An 18,574-nucleotide genomic window follows, 5' to 3' on the forward strand; every position below is an offset into this window, starting at 1 on the left:
TGCTTCACAGGAACTGAAGCATCTCTTGAGAATAAATGGTGCACTGCTGCAACAGGAGCAAAAAATTGTCCTTGAGCACCCTTATCGTCTTCCTTCATTCATGGGGGCTATGACCAAGGTGCAAGGGTGGAGCACCCAATCCAAATGCAACGAATGTGGCTGCGGGGATGGTGGCATTGGTGCTCTATGCATAGCACATTGGAATGCAAAGTCGAATAAAACTAGGTGATTGGTGCGAAGAGGAGAATCAGCTTCAGTAGTAAATATGGAAATTTTTAATTTCGTATTCTTTAAATGACGTTGCATGCAAATTGTGAATTTTCAGTTTGCAAGTAATTATATTCGAATAATTGCGAAGTCAAGGAAATTTTTCCTGACTGCAGCCGATAGTGGAAAAAAAAGCAGTTCATTAAGGGGCCATTAACCACCCTCTGGTCAAAAATCTACCCAGTGACAGACATCATCCCTGGGACATGCGGCCAGAAAAATATTTTGAAAGTACTATAACTAATTTACAGCCATCTCAATCAACCTATTTGCTGGGCTCCACACTTATCTCCGAGGTTTCTTGCTCTGCTTTATCCACGTATCTCAAGCAAAATTTGCCCTCCGATCTTAGCAGAAGTGAGACCAGTGCCCCACCCTGTAAGATAAGTAAGATAATTACTAGGGAGAAATCCAGTGCATTGCAGATTCATGGAGCATGCTTGGGTTGGTTGCTTGGACATATTGTACGTTGTTGGGATCAGGGAATTCGCAATATGAAGTTAACTCTACTATGTCTGTTAGGAAAAAACAATCCAAAACAAACCTATACCAGGACACACCTGCATGCAGTGAAGCAACAGCCAAATATGACATCCTGGATTCTCCACCTTCACTTGATTGAATGGCAGTGGCTCGACATGTGCTTAGCGGGTGGATGATACAATGCAGGGTTTATGCCCACCTATCACTCAGAATGAGGGACCCATTATGCGGTTCCTTTTCTGTGTGGTGGATCATCACATGTTTGGATGCCAGTCTGGAGCATGAGTAGGTTTGACTCTGAAAGTGTGTGACAGGGCTAGAGCAATAGCTCTACTACTCCAGGTGCAAACCACAGTACCGCTTCAGTGTGCACACCTGACCTTCAAGGTCGAACTAGAACATAGTGACCTAGCGATAATATGGTGGGCTGTGGTGAACTGGTGCACGAGCACAATACTTATGGTTTATGACTGCACGACTAATTGACCACTTTATTAACGTGTCAAATTACAGTTAATTGTGATCAAGAACTGAACTTTATGATAAATGATCATATATTTTTGGATAGTTTATTTGCACTGAACTGTACATATTATCATTCATTATATAGTGAACTGGGAATAAGAATTGAATCATATTACAGGTCTCTGTTGTTATTGTTACAGCAATATTCAATGAATGGGACGAATGCACGAGTTTTAGGGATTCATGTCTGAGATGGAAAAGGAAGCAGTGAAAAAGATGCTAAAATCTCCCAACTGACTGATCGTGCATGTAAGACCCATAAACAAAAGCATACTGGTGTATCATCTATGAACCAGTATGTACTGGTCTACGAGACATGTACCAGCCTATAAGATGTATGGGTCTCTGCACTGGTCTGATACTTTTCATATACAACCCACTGATAAACCTATGAATCCAGTGCTACTGCCTATAGGACAGATATGTACCAGTCTATAAGATGTATGAGTTTCTACATAAGTCCCATAGAAATGCAGTTACAACCCACAAAATGCCTGCAGAACCAGCACCGATTTTATAGAACCAATAACGCTCCCTATTGGTCTTTTTTGCTAGGGACTTGTTGCATCGCTCTAATGGCATGCACGTAGCCGTCGCATGAGAATGAATGCATGTGCTGCCAGGCAGGCACGACCCATTGAAAGTTCTATGGTGATGTACAGCCTGCTGGACACGTCATTGTTGTCCTCTTCCAACACGGGCTCCCACTTACCGCACCGATCGAATGCACCATGGTGACTGAAGATGGCAATGAATGCATCGTAGCTTTTTGGAAGGGTGATATACATGGTACTCAGCGAAGTCCAAGCTGCCAAGCACGTCACCCAGGTCAAGCTATTGAAGGGCACTGCAGGTGCTCCAGTAGATGCCATAGATTCCACTGGATTGCACTGACGATGATGCCTGGATGCATTTGCAGCGAGCTTCGAAAATGGCATTGTAGCGAGAAAGATCGTTGTTTTTGTTGTTGTTCCCATAAATATGGCGCATACCCGCAAGGGGGATTGGCTATGACCAAGCGGCAATTACAGTTTCTGAGATTCCATTCTGCAGAACCGAGATTAGAAATTCGAGCAAATCCAGTTCACTGAAAGTGATGGTTGAGGGCTTGCTGAAATTTAAACTTGGAGGTTAAAAAAATTTAAATAATAAATAAACAAGGAAAACATAATTAGGAATAACAAATTGTATATCAAGAATAAAGGACAAAGAATTATAACCAGTTATGATGAAAAACATTCTGATTCTAAAAGAAAATTTTGTACGGCAGAGCATACATTCTCATCGGCATGTCCCAGCATAAAAGCACAGACGGAGAGCACAAGCAAGAAACAACAACCACTGACGACAAGTGCAAGCAAGTTTCTGTAACGACATTTCTAAAGACCGCCTACTTAGCTATGTGTATCGACAAGAGCAAAAAATGTTCGTTTCTGGCTGGTCAATCACAACATTGGCACAAAGGAGAGGTTGCAAGACAAGCCCTGTAAAGGTAAAAATTTAGCTGAGGAACACAACAACGAAGTCGCGTGAAGGAAACTTCAAGTTTATGAGACTACCAGGCTTAGTCCTCCAAGGAATTAAAAGGTCATTAAAATCATCTAGGGAAATAAGTGCAGAAGTGTGAAAAATAACAAGCCTGATTTTGAATCATAAGTACTGAAGGCCATGAAGGGCATCGGTTCATGTCAGAAACTGAAGCCATGCATTTCAATCCTCTCTCTGGCAAGGCTGAGTCGTGATTTTTATGTACTTGCATCATGTCTCATCTGGCCAGTCGCCATTAATTTCTAGAATTTGCCAGAGATTTTAAGAAGGAAGCCTTACTTGGCTCGGCAAGATCTGTTCATGGGATATCGGCAGTTCAAGAAAAAAATTCATCCTTCCCCATGTATCGATAACTACCCTTCCGATCACCAGCCAAGCACATTACCGACTGCCGGCCACGTGAGAAACATATCTTAGTTATTGTCTGGCTTTCCTGCCGTCACCATACAACATAGGGGCACGACCAGGACGTCTTCACCTCGGTTACCAGTAGGGAGCGTGATGCACACCATCTGACACCAGCTATGAAAACCAAGTGACACGATCGCGTCATCGCTGCAGAGTGGAGCTACTCACCGCGAATCCTGTACAGAAGAAGCCGCTGTCCTGCATTGTGTGATTAGTGGGGTTTTGTCAAACAAACACTACAGTAGAATCAGCCCCAAAGGCTTATCACCTCAAGAATTTAGAAGGGAGAGAATAAAATTCCTGAGGAATCCATGTAGCTAACCATGTGTGGGGAAAAAAGGGGAGAGAAAAAAATGTCCATTTAGCACACCTCATAAGCAACAAAACATGCCACTCTGAATCTCCCCATTTCCCTCTCTACTAAGATCAGATCTGAATAATTTCCATGCCGTCTACAGACCCTTTTGTTGCTTCCCTCTTGCTTGCTGCATGTACCAGAGAGAACCACGCCTCTCTTCACATACTGCCATCAGCAACGGAGGAATTGCAGTCTTACTGAGAACAGGATATCAGCGAGGACAGTGATGAGGTTCAGGTGCACTCGTATTAGGGGCCAGACAATCAAGGATGAAGTGCTAGGGCATAGTCTTCAGGTCAGTTTGCATTGATGGGCGAGTGCACTCATGCTCAAATTTTCATTCCGCTATGGCTGCACACTTGTACAAAGGATAGTGTTGTGGCCTGCAGAACCTGCCCTCAGGTACATGTTTATGGCTTGACCAGCTGTCATCAGAGAGCCTGGGCATTCTAGAGTGAGTTCACACTTGTTGCAAGGTCATGCTTTGTCAAACAATCCTCTCCTTGAATGATGTGTCACCTTAATTATACTGCCACCATGCAGGAATATCGCTAAAATAGTGATGTAATGATCGAATTTGTATTGTATGGGTTTCCTTGGGAGCTACAGCAGGACTCCCTCATGAAAACACAGCAGCTATTAAAACACAAAAACTGTAGCGTTCATGCGTGCAGTTAGCATCATATACAACATGAGAACTTGATTAAAGCTTTTCACTATTTAGATAATGTGTGCAATTAATAATTGTATTCAACGTTTAAGCATTATATTATGTTAGCATTTGCATTTAAATGAACTCTTACAAGAAGTTATTTGGCAACACTTGAAGACCTGGGGACCTGGGTGACTTGGGTACGAGGCTTGCTTGTGTTGGCTACAAAAGGTACATGGAGGAAGGAATGGCAAGGTATGTAGGAAGCTCGCCATGACAGTTCGAGCATTCGTGGTGCCGAACGAAGGGAGCGCTATATCACTTTTTTTTTCCTTGAGAGAGAAAAGGATATATCCATAATATGCATCAAACAGCTCTAAATGAAGTTTTTAACTGCATGCAGATAATCTGGTAACATCGTTTCACCATTCAATATCGTTTTATTTACGCCTTAAAATAACCACAAAACATAGCGACAAAAAGCCAAACATTAAATTTTTGCACAATAAAGGCACTGAAACGGGAAAATTCCTGTAAAATTCCCGTTAACCGTCACTCAATTTTGGCGTTAATGAAGTGATGCACAAACGTAATCGTCTTCCACCAGGCTGGCAGTCTCCCACTTGTTGCATCGTGCCCGACTGGCACGTACTACGTAGCCGTTGCATAAGAACAAACGCAATCGTGTGCCGCCAAATCGAGCGCCAATTAACTATTGAAAGTTCTGCGTTGACGTGCAGCCTGCTGGCCGTGATCGGTGTCCTCATCCAACAGGGCCGGGCTCCCACTTGCCGCTACGATTAGCTAGCTCCAGGCCCTCCAGGATGTTCTTGGAAGGTCGATATATGCATGCAGGATAATCTGGGCGGCATCCAGATGAGCTCCAGATGCAGTCTCCTTCGAGCAGGCCCGGTTCCCACTTGCATCGTGCACGTACTACCCATCGCACATGGAACGAATGCGCGTGAAACTAGGCGATACGCGATCCATGGAAATATTCTGCGATGACGTGCAGCCTGCTGGCCGTGATCGAAGTCCTCATCCAACAGGGCCGGGCTCCCATTTGCCGCTACGATCGGCTCCAGGCCCGTCAGGCTGTCGTGGATGTCGACGACTGCATCGCAGGTTCTCAATAACCTGGGCAAATGAGCTCCATATGCAGTCTCCTTCGAGCAGTTCGGCTCCCACTTGCATCTCAACACGTGCACGTACCCATCGCACATGGAACGAATGCGTGTGAAACCAGACGTGCGACCCATGGAAATTTAAGTTCTGCGGTGACATCCAGCCTTCATCGATGTCCTCTTCCAACGTGGGGTGGCTGCAGACGCAGCAGCAAACGGATTCCACCGGATTGCGCAACTTTGCTGCGAGCTTTGAAAATGGCGTCGTAGCGTGAACAATCGTTCTTCCCAAGAGCGTCAGCGCGCGGCGACAGTTATTTGTCCTCACTGTGGCCTTCCTCACTGTGGCCTGTGGCCACGAAGGACTGCGCACGTGCCACGCGCCATGAAGTTCAGCAGATAGCAGTTTATTTGCTTTGTTCAAAGGCAGTTTTTAACTTGATACACATAGACTTAAATTTCCATGTGATTAAATAAGAAACCACACTTAGCCAGATATTAAGGGAGCTGTAGTTTCGATTTCTGCGTAGTTCACTCTTTTTTGGCAGGTGGCAACGCCACCCAATGCAACAAAAAGAAATTAAAAAACGAAGGTGACGCATGTGCTGCATGTGGTAACTCCAGTGAAACAATAGACCGATCCCACTGACTGATCTGCACATGCGCCAGTTTTCCGGAAGTTCTCCGCCGCCATGTTAGTTGTAGACGGCTGGTCAGCGCGCACTTATGCATTCCTGGGGCCGAATTACGGACTCCGCTCACAAGTTTGTGAGCGTGACGTCAAAATTACGAAGCTGTGACGCAGCCTTGAGACGTCAATCGTGACGAGTATGCGAAATCGTCCAATTACCAGCGACTATTAGCGTGGCTCCGCCCTAGTAGTCCCGAATCCTCGGCAAACGTTGATGCCACAGTGTGGCACAAAACTGAGCAGGGACCGTCTCCTAACTTTTTCTAACACGACGCAACTAATACGCAATAAATAAAACAAACAAAGGTTTATTTTGGCAAGATACTATTTTTAGTATTGATTAACATTGAGCTCAAGTTGAAGCGTTCTTAGTTGTGTAGTTATACTTGCTATTAGGTAACTTTTGTTGCCGCGAGGGTGCGCCGGCGGCGTCATGGCGTGCACATGGCGGCCTGCAAGCAAACAGCTGATTCCCCGAGAAGGTGCTGCTTTTTTTAGTGTCGTCGGTAATCGAAGTACCGTGCAAGTGCCGTGAGCATGCTGAAAATCTAATAGGATGCAGTCGAAGTCCAGGGCCTGCAGCGATAAAATTTCATGGAGCGCTTGACACGGAAATGGACAAAGACAACTTGCGAAGGTGTTTTCGGTCGGCGCCTACTAGTATCGATGAGAAAAGTGCTTAAAGTGCAACGTGCAGGCTCCGTGGTTCTATTTGTTTCTCTTTAGGAAATGCAAGACGACTGTGAAGCATGTAGTGTAGGCCAAAATGAAGCTCTGTCCTTGCATTATCATCTGTTTGTATGTAGCTGGATAGTTTAGGAAAGAACATGATCATGGGAATGCTTCCACCCCTGCCGTGACTGAACCCGAAGCCTTCATTCACTGCAGTGCCACCGTGACAGGGCTTTCGATGTAGCTTTCGTTGTAGTGTGCTCTGTATTTTTTTTTTTCTTTGTTCTCATGACTGAGTTGCTTTGTTTTTGAGCGATACCTTCTGCCCACACACCATTTGCTTGATGCATATGTGATGTTTTTCTGCGTACGCTACAATCACTGTGAGCACTAAAATTCGCAATATTATGCATTCAATTTGTCAGCTTTACACTGTTTAGCATTAAGCAAATGCTTTCTATGCGTCCTAACAGTATATGCAGGCCTGTAGTCCTGGAAGGTTCACTAATGGAGACTACCTTATGCAAACATTGCACATAGCACTACTTGTGTCATGTTTCTGCACTGTTAAGAGCCATACTTTGTTTCCTGCTTCTGAAATGTGCCAAACCTATGACAACTACTATGCAAGCCTGTAATCATTAAGCAACTATTATTTTGTGTCATGCCTCTGAGTCGCAGTTTTATGCACAATACTTTCATTTCTTGTTTCTGAAGTGTGTCAGACCTGCGATGAGTACAGTGCCAGCTTACAGGCTCTAAAAAATTATTCGTGTATGTCTTCTCTGTGTAGCACAATCGTGCAGCACGTGCAAATAACTGCCTGTGCTATTGCAGGCAGTTGGTTTCGCTGCTGCATATTCAAGCGTGTGAAACGCTGCAGGAAAATAAAGGGGCACAGTTGATACACGTGCTTCTAAAAAACTTCTGTGAGACTTTCCCGTTCCGATAGGCATCACAATTGCTGCCTCGTTGTGAAACACTTTAATTATGTACTCAAACACAGGCACACACACAAACACCAACATACACGGTTGTAAGCAACAGTGAAGGGGGGTGTACGAAGACAAATTTGACTTGACGGATGAGGTGTTTTAACGCATGGTTCGAGAAGATGCATCTTTATCACAACAGGTTTCTGGCACAGACATGAAAAGAGAAGACGCTGCACTTGGCTGCCTGTGATGAGTTGGTCAGCTACGTGTGGTATATCACGGCCGATTGCTGTGATTGACGCCAAAGCGGTGGCCGCACCATGGGCAGCTGCGCCAGCCTCTGGTGGTAGGTTCTGTGGAACAGGCTCACAACATGATTCTGTATGACTTTTCACTAGAGGTATGCATGGCAATAGTGATCCCACTTCGAAGTAGCCAGTGCACAGATGTGACCCTTTCTTGTCCAAGCCAGCAGCACCCTCATCTGCAGGCAGGAAGACATCCAAAGAAGTTATGCAACACGGCACATGTTACACGCTCTGGCTGGTAGAGGAGCGTCTAGTATTTTTGCAAGCACTGGAAGCGGCTCTTCAGCACGCCTACGCAGTTATCCACCATTAACCTTGTGGAGGTGTATGCCTTGTTCTATAGCCGTTATGGAGTGTCCGGACCGGGATGCCATGACACTGGCAGCCATGTCTCCAACAGGTGCCCCTTTCACCAGCATAACCGAAAATGGCACGCTGTTAAGCACATTCTTCGTCGTTGTCGACCTCAACAGCCTCATAAACTTTAACAGCCTTGCTGACACAATGGAAGAGTCGCATCAAGTAGCTCATTGCCAGGTCTTGCTGACGATGACATTCATGGGAGTGCAGACAATGAATGATTGAAAGTTTCAGCAACACTGCTGTAAGGACAGCCTTGCACTTCATATCGGTATAAATGGTGCCCCATTCCTACTCAATACAGGCATCAAACACACGCATTCCCATATTCGTTTCTTACGTAGGCATTTCAAAAATGTACGACGTCTTACGTTTCAGCTTTTATAAAAGCCCAAGAACGGCAATACATGTGAGGCATGTGGAGCCTACCGTAACTTATCTTGCAAAGAGCAGCACGGCTCACTGTCATGAATTCGACGCCTCGCAGAAGGCCTTCCTCGGCCTGTGTCATGCCTGTGTGCAGCCGAGAAGGCCGCCAGAGGAAAGCATCATGCCAAGATACCACGTAGGGAGGTTCATGGCCCAAATCATGTCGGCATCTCATATCTGAAAACAGGGACATCACAAGGCTACTCGTAGACGCCCGATGGGCCGTCGACAAACCCGACGACGCCCGGTATGCTGCCGTGACTAAGGAAGCCTTTCTTCGCCGCCGCCTTGCTGCATGCCGCAAACGCTTTCGAAGTGTCGGCTGCGCGAGGCCGATGTTCGCCTCGTTGCCAGTAGCGGTTTGGAAGCCACTAGGAGCTCGGAAAAAGCGCAGTGCACACATTATCTGCCGCCACACAGACAGCGCACTCGGCCGCACACACCTATCTCAGTTCGTCGCGTCGCACAGTCACTGTCCTATATCCTACTCGAGTAGCAACATGCGTCGAAACATCTCGCCCGGCACGTCAAACAGTCTTCGTACACCGTCCTTTGCCGATGATCGCGTCGGGGCGCCGCCGCTACCGCCTCACGAGAACGCCGGCCGCCGCATAGACCGCCGCCATTTTTCCTTTGTGAGCGCGCTCACAAACGAGTTGTGAGCGGCTCGCGTCGCTCACATCCCCCGCTCACAATTGGCCCGTAGTCGACGTCACCACTTCAAGTGTGTTCATGACGTAAACAGCAGACGTCGATGATGTAAAGGACGGCCACTCCCACCGTTTTGCCGCTGGCCAATAGGAAGATTGTGAGTGTGAGTGTGATTGTGAGTGTGAGCCGTCTAAAATACGGCCCCTGGAATCACCGCTCCACACAAACTCATCACACATTTCTCAGACTTTGCTGCCGAGAAAAATTTGACATACATTATTTCAGAAAATTGCACTGACTGTTACATGCAAGGAGAACGTTCTAACCGCCCGTTTGTTCTTGTAAGCGATGGCATATAGGGGGTATTCACATGACGTCAGTATGCAGCCGACGCCATCTTTGCGTCCTGTTTTGACTAGTACTAGTACGGGGCGGCGGTTAGGTTAGCTGTTCGTGCGCATCCGTTTGCTCTGTCACTCTGCCTTATGCCAGCACCGTTGTTATGAAAACTCAATCGGTATCATGAGTGACAGTTCGATTTATCAGCAAAGTGGGCGCGATGCGGACAGAGACCTGTACGAAACAAAACTTTGGTACCAACCCGTGTGCAGTCGATATGCGCAACTGCACGGTAAGCGTCGGCCTGTGCCCACGCATAAGTATGTGCGACATTCATGAATTTCTCGTCCTACAGACGAGCTTCATCACAAGAAACCAATCGCAAGTCTACTGGCCACTCGAAGAACGCAACGACGCAACTACGTTACAAGCGGCTGGGTTAAGAGCCGCGGTTGAAGCAGACGAACTCGCTTTTTGTGCAATTACGTGCGTGCCGTCCAACGTTTATATTAACTAAACCGCTGAGTTTTTGTAGCTGATATTCTGCATAGAAATGGCGTTTAGTAGTCAGTATCTTTTATACAAAACTTGTTTGGTGTACTTGCCTCAATCGATCAGAAGAAGTCGGATGTTTGCATCGTCTGTGGCGGTAAGGAAGCAAAAGAAACCGCTGCGACACGCCACAGCGATGACACCGGTAGCGCCACCTCGTTGCCTTGCGGGCTCGAAATAACTTTTTGCAACAAAACTCTTGAAATACAGCGCAGTTTTGGCCAAGCTAAACTTAATTTGTTATTAGAGATAAATTTGTTTATAAAGTTCATCAAACCTTCTGCAAAACAACTCTGCCCGCCTACGTTCCTTCGCCGAAACTGCATGCGGTCTGCTTCGATTAGCAGCCGACACAGACGATGCGAACATCCTTCTTCTGATCGAATGAGGCAAGTACGGGAACACAAAGTTTAGCGAGTTCTCTTTGAAGGAATTTATTGCAACAAAACACGACGAGGAGGTGTTGGCGGCGCGCTGCATGCATGCGCATGACTGGAAGCGATACATTGCCGCGCTGCTCTTTTACCGGGAATGTGTCTTCCGAGTGCGTGAAGAACAGTCGTGCACAGATAGTGACAAGAGCTGGCTGCTAGGGCACATCCGGAAGATTCCAGTCCAGCCTAGTTCGACATACATTTCTCATATTCCAATTGTGCGGTTGTGCCGTGCCAGCCATACGTGGCGTCGCATCTCGGGGAAGTGTCTCGTTCGGGTGGAGTTGTTCGTGTGTACTTCCGGAATCTTAAAATGCCGAGGTCTTTCGCGCAGCTCTTCAGCTTCCGTTGTTTACACTGTGCACGCGTCTCTTACAGCGATAGCTCAATAAACAACATATAGCTGCGGGTGCAACTGCTTGTAGAACCGCACGACAGCACTTGATACGTACGTTCGCCCTGTTCGTTCCGTGGACACAAAAATGGCCGACTGCGCCTCAATTACCCACAATGCACCCCGCACAGCGCGTCAGTGAATACCCCCTATACTCTTGGTTTGTTCGAAACGCTGTCGGCACCGCATGTTTGAACTCATCAGGGTCTGAGTGAAAAATATCATATCAAGGCAATTTGTGGTTCTAGTGATTGATAAGTGATTGATGTGTGATAGGCGATGACCAGTAAAGAAATAATTGTAATTAACAGATTAATTGACAAATTACGAAAATGAGAAACGAACAAAGGAATTTCTGAAAAGGGGCCTCACAGGTGTCAAAATTATCAGAATGAAAAGCCAATGGTTTGTGAACCTCATTAGGGAAATTCAGAGTATGTAATTAATACAATAATTCAAGTAATTGAAAAATTAAAAACTGGAGAAAGGGGTTTCAGAGGTGTGAAACTGCTCCGAATAGTGACTGGCTGACGGAAAAGCTTTATTGAGAGATAAGGGAGGGTGATGTGCTCAGAATGAAAAGGCAATGCTTGATTATTCTAATTAGGAAAATATAGAGCCGGCAATTGATCTATTATTACTTGAAAGAATTGATAAAAAAGAAAAATTGGAGAAAGGGCTTCGAAGGCTTTAAAATGCTGAGAATGAAAAGCCAATGCTTCATGATGCTATTAAAGGAAATTTAGAGTGCGTAATTGATCAATTAACTGAAATAGTTGAAAAAATGAAAAATTCCAAAAACGGGGCTTCAGAGTTCAGATTGCTCGCAATGAAAAGTCAATGCTTGTTGATGCTAATTTAAAAAATTTAGAGCGTGTAATTGATGAATCAATTAATTGAAATAATCAAAATAATAAAAATAGAAAAGAATTGCTGAAAGGTGTCACAATGCTCAGAATCAAAAGCCAATGATTGATTATGCTAATTAAGGGAAGTCCCTACGTGTAATTGATCAATCAATGAATTAAACGAACTGAAGAAAGTGCAAAGCAGAATCAAAGGTCTCAAAATGCTGCGAATGAAAATTCAATGCGTCAAGAGGCTAGGGAAGAAAATTCAGTGTGTGTTATCAATTTATTGTTTCCAATAATTGAAAAAAAAATTGAAAAATGCTTTCAAAATATCAAACCACTCAGAATGGAAAACCAATGTTTTCTGAAGCTTAGCATTATGTATAAAAGGAAATAAAAATACAAATAAAATAAAAGAATAGAAAGCGAGAAACAACCGTGAGGTGAAACGCACGCTATCGAGTCATAACCAGCAGCAAAGCTGAAGTGATCCCTTAATTTTGTTTCTGTTGTTATCGAGTGATTGCGCGGTGATGTCCTATATTTGAGCCATGTATGAATACTTTGATGCAGAACGATTGTTTGGAGGTTTTTTTTTAGCACGCGCCTGTTTTCAGTGCGTGTTATGTTATTTTAGCTTAATTCCGGACGCCGTAGGGGTGCAATGGAGGGTGGAGAAAATTTTTAATTGTGGCATCACTCCTTCGTGTCTTGTCATCTGGATTTGGCACAAAGCCGATATTTCATAACAGACCTCGGCAACAGTGATATCAACTGACTTCTAGTAGATTAGGTGATGTGTTTTATATGTGTTCGCCTGAAAACAGTGAGGTTTCAGAAATACCACTGATCCTGAGGATTTGTGAGTTTACCTTCTCTTAGACCAGAGAGTCCTGGGTAAATTGTTGCAAAGTGTGCCGTGGAGCACATTACGTCGATAAAAAATTAAGGTCTTGATGTGCCATCACAATAATAAAGTTAATTAACTGATCAATTTTACACTCCAAATTTTCTTAATTGGCGTCATCAAGCATTGGCTTTTTATTCCTAGCATTTTTACACCTACGAAGACCCTTTTCCGTATTTTTAATTTTTTCTTCTATTTCAATTAACTAATTGGCACGATAATAAATTTATTAATTGATCAATTACATGCCCCAAATTTTCTTAATTATCGTCATTAAGCACTGGCTTTTTATTCCGGACATTTTTGCACCTACAAAGCATCTTTTCATATTTTCATTTTTTATCTTATTTCAAATAACTAATTGATCATTTATACTTTGTAAATATTTTAGATTGCATCAGCAAGCATTGGCTTTTCATCCTGAGAATGTTGACACCTTTGAACCCCTTTTTTCAATTTTTTTCTATCCCCAATTAACCAATTAATTAAAATGATTTTATTAACTCGTCATTGCCTATTACACACCAATCAATAATCAAACGCTATAACGAAAAATCACCATGATTCAATTTTTTGCGCAGCCCCCGAATATTTTCGACGCGCGCTGTCGACTACTACTACTATTACGACGACGATATGGCGCCGAAAGTTTTTCGTCTGAACCAGCTGAATAGGCTACACCTGAAACCGAAGTCGCTTTTCCGATGGCTATTGTTATGGCATCGAGGAACGTAACAGGTGAATTTTCCCAATACACTCTGGCATACACACGAGCTAAAAACCAAATTCGGAAACGCGGCGCGCGGGCACTCCAGGCGGGCGGAGCGGCCGAATGACTACATCTACCAGCATGCAACGCGGCAGCGGCGGCGTCGTGAAACTGGCCGGTGGGATCGGTCTATTGACCATATTATACTCGAATGTAATGGTATCCAGCCGGAAGTTGCATGGGAAGTTGATGCAGGCGCAGTCACTGTTCGAAGCTCTGGGGTTTAGAGATACCAGTGGCCGGCTGAATAAACCGGCGATGGAAGCTAGCAAAAAACGACTGGGAGATTGATGGCTTAAAAGCAGAGAAGTGACATACTGTTAGTAATGTAGAAACAAAAATTTAATAAATAGAATTATGGTATAGTTAACTAATCTAAAACAATAATTAAGATATAGGGGGAAGAATGAGCATGATAGCTACTGCTACCACCCCGTTTCAAAGGGGACGCTCCTATATTCCATCCATCCGGAATGACACTTATCAGTGCTTCGATCCTTGGGTTACAGTGCTTGGGTTATCTCTAATGCGCGGTAAGGTGCGGGAGCGCGCGCATCGAGGCACCCTAATGAACGGAGTGCGCGATAAAACGTACCCCATTAATCATTTGAAAGTTCTGCCAATTACCCTTTGAACTTCGCCTCCGTCGTGCGGCCTCCTCGCCCTCTTGCGCGCCCCGTTTGTGAGTGGCGGTTGATGTTGATGCGACTGTAGGAAGAAGGAAAAGAAAATGCACGGGCCTGCTGCTGGCTCTGTTGCTAAGCAACCTCCGCTGCCTCGTGCGGATAGAAGAAGATATAGAGAAGAGAAAAAGAAGAGGGAAAGAAAGAAGCGCGTAGGCTACAGCCGTCGTCCACCACCGAAGCGGTGGCGGGTGCAATGACGGCCTACAACAGATAAAAATTCGGTGGCAGGCTAGCCCCAGCCGCAAGCGGCATTGACCTAGCTACCAGTCTCAGCTCCGTAGGGCCAGGAACAGCCTCGGCCCGCTTCTCTACCTAACGATTGGTCACCGTGCACATTTCCTTGGAGACGCACGTGCGGATCCAGCGTTTTCTTCTTTTTATTTTTGATTCGCGTAATTGTTCTCCTGGGCTTGGCAAACGAATATTCCGTGCTGTGATTTCCTTCCAAGTGCAAGCGCTATGCAGTTCTGTTGCGTGTATAGATGAGCAAGCAGCCTGAAAATGGCTATGCGGTTTTCGCAAGGGCGTGGGGCTTCCGCAAAAAGCCGTGGCTTCAGACAACATTGGCCGAAAGAACATTATTTTGACAAAGAACAGCTTTGTTTGCGAGGTATGGTGCCTTTTTCACTGTGCATAATACTTCACCTGATGCTTCATTTTGAATTCTTCCTGTTCTCTCCTTAATGCTTTTGGCATATCAATTTGTATGTTGCATATAAGTGACGTTCTCATCATGCTGAATATATTCTGCGATCCTCCTTCATTTTGCATGTTGTCAACTTTTACAGTCAGAAATACAGCACTATATAGAGTCTGCTTTCTGCTTTCAATGATATGTGGGAACGTACAGCCCCTTGATTGTGCATTTGTCATGGTTATGCTAGCTATGATCCCTTGTTTGACTAAAAATCAAAATAACGGCTTAATTCTGAAGGTGCTAGTCTTGCCAGCCTGTATTTTGAGGTGCACTTAGGTATACTGAATGCTGGCCCTGAAAAGCTTATTGGCAAGTGAACTCACGGTATTGTGAGTAATGTGCACTGGCTAGTTCATATTGCATTTTTTTCTCAATTCCTGAGTGTGTCTTGTCATGCTTCCATGCATGAGTGGGTAACGTTTGGCTTTGTCAGGGATACGGGCAATGTGCAGGTGGTGTTCATGTGATCACACACTGTTGGCCGGGAACCTTTACTTTGAGAGTTGGCACTCTAAAACCGCAATTCTACTTTTTATTTTTCAGTGAGAAAACTTTTCCCACCGATGAGAAACCAGCTAGAATCATTGCATCAGTTTGTTGTAATTATGAAGCTTGAACAATGGTTAAGACGCAGTAATAGAAGAATATTTTGCTAGCAACAATTCTTAGCACTATAGCACATTAGCCTTTTTAATTTTATACACGAGTTTTTGCCTGAGTAGTTAACTCATCACTATATATTCTAGCCACATTTCATTGAAGACCAGTTTGAGCTGCAAATGTTGTATTCAGTTTACAGACTGCAGCACAAAAACCACTTTCACACTGAGAAGAGAAACCTATGGATGGACGATGCACTCATGACTAATTTACTTGAGGTGGGCACACTCTGAATAAGACCTACTGCACACAAGTATACCGAAGAAAAAAAAAATGTTTTGAACCAGTCAAACTGCTTAGCCTAGTTAGTGTGTTCTTTGTTGTTAGGTTTACTTTTAAGTTTGACTAACCAGAACTATGTATTTACACTAGACCTTAGCTTTCCATGTATTGTATTAGTATTAACTGCCATTAACTAATTAACTCTGTATAATATGTACCAATAGCTAGCACAGCTTATTACCACTCAACCTGATTACGCTTTCCAAACGTATACGACTTGATGCAACGAAGAGGGTGGTTTTGATTGCATATAGATGATTACCACTAGCTAATAAGGGTCGCTAAGTAGCACAGAGCATTTGCACTCATCCTACGCTTTTCAGGGGTATATGACTCGGTGTATAACGCAGTAAGCTTATTAAAGCAGATTAATGCGGATTGCTAGCTATGGCCTAAGCTTTCCAATGGTATTATCACTCGATGCTGCAGCAAAAATTTCGATTTAATTGCATTTTACTAAATATCAAATAACTTGGCCCAGCAATTAGTCAACATAAGTGTATAACTAACCAATGATACAAACTCATGGTTGATCTCTGTGAAATATACTATATGTTTAGAAACATAGCTTATCAGTAGTGAAGTAAACTAAGTCCTACTTTAGCTGTGATCTTGAAGTTCAATACACCATCTGAGTCATTTTTCTACATTTTAGCCATGGTTAGCAGAGTTAATGCTCTAAAACTAAAAAACAAGCACAGACAAAGTCAGAGACGATACTACATCAAGCGCACCGAGTAAAGCATCTTATCATGTGGCTTAAAGAATGCCTGGAGCATAGAGCTCGCCTCAAAGCTTTGTTTACACCAGAGTGCCCTGTTCAAATAGTCTAAAAAGAAGCCAACCTCTTCGTAAACATTATTTTCGGAATTATCACTGCATCTATCGCAATTTTTCAAAATTTCAGCTCTACTGGAGTGCTGACCTGGCTCAAAAACGTGCCTGCATTCACTGCTGTGGCCAGTCAGCGGACGCTAGGAGGAAAAGCAAGTCGTGCGCAGCGCTCGCAGCTGCCACTCGAGGAGAATTAAGGAGGAAAGCATGGCGCAGAGGATAGTATGTGTCGCTACTTTCAAATTATCAAGGGCTTTATTGCACAGAGGCCATTTCAGGCAAATGTGTGGCAGCTTGACACTGCTCTGCTGTCAGCAGAGTAATATGCTTATAGTGAGATTGTGAACGTAGTCTGCTTGCACCGAGCTTGTTGTTTTGGTTACATGCTCTCTGAACTGCACGCATGTAGCATTTCTATCAAAATATTATTTGCATCTCATCCAAAAACACTTATAAAGATTCCTATGCATGCTTTTACAGACAAGAGGATTTCCATTGGCTACTGTGGATTTTCGAAGTTGGATCTTGCGAAAGCATACAACATATTTTTATTCTCGTGGGCTTAATTTATGACTACATTGCTTGCTACTACACCTAAGAAAGCCCATAAAACAAAAATGAAAACTAAATTTTGAAAAACGCTTTTTAGTGCATCTTTAAGCTATTGTTAAAATTGGCAAATGTCACATTGTCGTTGCATTATTTTTATATACAAATAAATTAATAAATATGAAATTGCTGCCTCTCAAAGTGCGGTCTGTTTCAACTCATAACTATAGACAATATGTTGTAAACATTACGTCTCAAAACTTTTTTTCACTGAGTACAATTTTGACGCTTTATAAGCTAGCTGAAACTTGTAGTTACCTCGCATGCTGACCACCAAATATCATGCACAGCCTCAAAAATGAGAGAATTTTTCCTATTTCCTCATACCACATATGAGACGCCCTTTACAAGTGACACTGTGATAGTTATAAGGTAAGAATATTCCTGTGAATTGTGCCACCATGGAAAGTGTACGGATTATGCATACACATTTACGAACAAGTGCCCTCCCTGCAACGCCCAGGGAGAGCAGCACGTTTGATAGCCTAATTAATGTTTACAATAAAGGTGCTGCATCAATCAAAGTAATCATATTCCTGCAAAGCTGCAATGTAAGATATTCCAATATGTTCAGAAAATTGCACGGTTTTTCATGGTAACATGACTGCAATCCCTTTTACTACACTGGTCACCACCGCACCTCTAGAGAATTATGATCATTAGAAATGAACTGCTATGGCTTAATATATTAGGTGAAGCTTATGGTACCTAAGCTGCAGAACTTTCAAGTTAGTGCCTTTGTGAGCACGCCAAATATTGGTAAATAGAGTGGCAGAAGGTTGCGAGTTCCAAAGATTGCAGCCTGATGCCCAAGCGACACTGCAAAGAGGTGGTTATGTTTTACCAAATCAAAACGTTAGCTTGCAATAAGGTTCAGTCTGTAGAAAATGCAATGCCAGTAGTGCAATGCATTTCATGCTTGCATGTACTCTCGATCACTTGAGAAGTGTAATCTTTTTCAATTGCCTCTGGTATAGGTATGGCACAAAAGCAAACAAAAATTTGATTTTGCAGCGGCATGTAGCACATCTTGCCATTTGGTGCAACTGCTTTATTAATGCACGTTAAGTGATCATGCTCGGAGTGTAGTTTGCAATACCTTAGGCCATTAGACAGTGTATTTGTATGCAACAAAATTAATTATGCCTA

General features: G+C 43.8%; 1 long non-coding RNA gene across 1 annotated transcript; it reads left to right on the top strand.

The window, feature by feature from the left end:
- Window positions 1-14,120: 14,120 nt before the first annotated feature.
- On the top strand, window positions 14,121-17,526 carry LOC146201808 (uncharacterized). Its single transcript, XR_014701754.1, has 3 exons — window positions 14,121-14,953; window positions 16,890-17,038; window positions 17,297-17,526. It is a non-coding gene; the product is annotated as an uncharacterized LOC146201808 (long non-coding RNA).
- Window positions 17,527-18,574: the final 1,048 nt, after the last annotated feature.

Source organism: Amblyomma maculatum, chromosome 1, assembly GCF_055883805.1.
Source record: "Amblyomma maculatum isolate TAMU_Amacu chromosome 1, ASM5588380v1, whole genome shotgun sequence".
Taxonomy (NCBI): domain Eukaryota; kingdom Metazoa; phylum Arthropoda; class Arachnida; order Ixodida; family Ixodidae; genus Amblyomma; species Amblyomma maculatum.